This window comes from Macaca mulatta, chromosome 14, assembly GCF_049350105.2.
Source record: "Macaca mulatta isolate MMU2019108-1 chromosome 14, T2T-MMU8v2.0, whole genome shotgun sequence".
In the NCBI taxonomy this organism is placed as follows: domain Eukaryota; kingdom Metazoa; phylum Chordata; class Mammalia; order Primates; family Cercopithecidae; genus Macaca; species Macaca mulatta.
The window spans coordinates 131,435,876-131,438,961 of NC_133419.1; positions in this window are offsets into that span (position 1 = coordinate 131,435,876).

A 3,086-nucleotide genomic window follows, 5' to 3' on the forward strand; every position below is an offset into this window, starting at 1 on the left:
GGACCAAAAGGGGAAGTAGGGGGAGCCAGGCCTGGGGGTGGGGGACTTCCAAGGGAAACCTGGTGACAAACAGGTCACTTTCCCCTACCATGACCGCAGCGACCAAGAGGCCCAAACTCACTCGCTCTCACTGGGCGCTGCCCTGAAAGCCTGCCTGCCACAAGAGTTCCTGTCCTCGCGAGAGGCAGAACAGCTTTGTGGCTGATCTCCCATCTGGTTGACAGGAATGACAGTTCAGAGTTGTGCTCCTGGAGGGGAAAGTGCTTAGGGCAGAGAAGAGGAAAGAAACTGTAGCTTGGGGTTGCCCACATGGTCGTGGCAGCCTCTCACAGGCTGCAGAGATGAGGGAAGCAGGCAGGAAGCTCAGAAGAAAGCCAATCAATGACCCTTAGACGGTGGGAATTTTACTAATGGGGCTCTCTCGTGGCAGATGTTTACTGTTTCTGGAGGTGGGAGGGATGCTGGCGGCGGGGATTGCATCCTAGGCTAGAAGCAGCTGTTGAAATGTGATTCTGTCATTGTGGCAGGGATTCCCAGGCTTGGTGCTTTTCCCTGGGACCAATAGTATTTGCTAAATGAAATGGATCCTTAGCTACTCATGACAATTTGCCCAGTGTTTTTTGTTTTGTTTTGTTTTGTTTCATTGTTTCTGACTACTGTTATAAAGTGAAAGCACAGTGTTTTCTAGGGGCCCTGAGTTGAGTACTAATTGGATGGGTACTGACTGGAGACATTTCACCTTTGCTTACCCTGTATCTCTATCCATCGTTCAACACGTGTGCCAGTGTGATTGAGCTCCCGGATGCAGACCAATTCTAGTAAGCCATTCCTCATAAGGATGGCACTGGTGGTTGCCGGCAACTCTCATAGGCCCTTTGTACCTTAGTTTTCCTATTTGAAAAATAGGAGGCCAGGTGCAGTGGCTCACATAATCCTGGCCCTTTGGGAGGCTGAGGCAGGCGGATCACAAGGTCAGGAGTTAGAGACCAGCCTGGCCAATATGGTGAAACCCCATCTCTACTGAAAAATACAAAACTTAGCTGGACGTGATGGCGGGCGCCTGTGGTCTCAGCAATTCGGAAGGCTGAGGCAGAAGAATCGCTTGAACACAGGAGGCAGAGGTTGCAATGGGCTGAGATCGTGCCACAGCACTCCAGCCTGGCGACAGAGTGAGATCCTGTCTCAAAAAAAAAAAAAAAAAAAGGAAAAAAAATTGTTAGCTTCTCTGTCTTCATTTGGGCTGCTATAACAAAATATCTTAGACCGGAAGTGGCTTGTAAACAACAGAAATTTATTTCTCATAGTTCTGGGGGCTGGGAGGTCCAAGGTCAAGGCACTGGCGATTTGGTGTCTGGTGAGGGCAACCTTCTTCTCACTGCGTCCTCACATGGTGGATGGTATAAGGGCACTTTTTAGGTTGTCTGTTATAAGGGACACTAACGCCATTCGTGAGGCTTCATCTTCATGGTCTAATCACCTCCCAAAGATTTCACTTCTTTATAATATCACTATGGGGATTAGAATTTCAACATATAAATTTTGGAGAGATGTACGTTTCAGTCCATTGTACAGCTGTACATTTTTTTTTTTTTTTGATTGCTAAAGTGAGTAAGGATCTGAGATTTGAGGTCTAAAGAGCTGTCTTCTTCCTGTCATTTACCCAGACCAAAGCAGCTGAACTTTTGTCTTCCTGGTTCTACATAAAATTGAGATGGATGAAAATGAAGAAAATGGAAAGGAGTTCTTCCCTACAGTAATTTAGGGATAGCATTGAAAATGCCATATTTTTATGTATAAGCCAATTTTGAGATTCTATGAAATGAAGATAAAAATAAACAGCAGGATTCAAGATAGATGCAGGATATCCTATTTTACATCAAGGCAAAAATGAGTAGGCATTAGTTCAAAACATCTCCCTACTCCTGGCTGTCATGTAGTTTCCACTTTTAGGCCCCCGAAGAGCACTTAATATGAGTGTGGGTGACGACCAGCAGAGGAGAAAACTAGGGGTTTTAAGTTGACCTGCTTTGCAGGAAAGCCTGACCAGGTAAACACACCTGCCCTTTGACCTATTTGTGGCACCTCACCAAGACATTGATATAGATGGACTCTTCTTTGCCTTTACATTTAAACATGTTGCTCTAAAATTCCTTGAGTTTTCATCACTTTTAAGACATAGTGGTGCAGCTTGGTAAGAAAGAAGGAGTGTGGGCTTAGAACAGAGTCTCAGTTTCACATCCTGACTTCCCAACCAATAAACCATGTGACCTAAAGCAAACTTTCTTCTCTATGTCCCGGGGTCTTACCTAAAAGTAAGGATACTAATCCTCGCCTGCCTGTGTTGTGGAAGGGTAGGGGACCACGTCTTTGCTCAGCAGATGCTGGGCGCACTGAATTAATTTTTTCCTGTGCTCCTTATCCCTAGAAGTTGTCGGTACATGCCACTGTTTTTGCTAAAGGAGACAGTAAGTAACCTGGCAATATAAGCTAATTTTGTGTTTATTCTTGTAAGGGAGGATGGCTGCTTTTAGCCTCCCCACTTCCAACTTGCAACCCGAGATAGTATGTTCACTGAAGAAGCAAAGATAGTACATTTGACCTACTAGGCACCCAGGAAGTGAATGAATATTCATGCAAGTAAAACATCAAAAGACTTGAAAAATTCTTCTAGGGGTTTTCTGTTCAGAGGTCCAATCTTTAGGATGTAAAAATTATGTAAATAAGAAAATTATGTTTAATTCTTTTAAAAATATTTTGTAAATTCCTATTAAAGATACTGTATCTAGGGGAGTATATATCATATCTTGCCGTCTATGTGAAATAATGGGATGGAAAGGCATACGTGTTTGCTTATATGTGATGCACTATTTCTGAAATGATTCAGAAGAAATTGGTAACTGGGTGACACCAGGAAGAATTTAGTGTGAATCAGGAATCAGAGGAAACTATTTCACTGGGTGCTCTTTGGCCCTTTTGAATTTTGAACTATGTGAATATATTGATTAGCTATTCACAGTAAAAATAAAGAAAATTAAAACTTAAAGTAGAGATTATATCTTGTGAAATCAATGTACTTTCTGTTCATT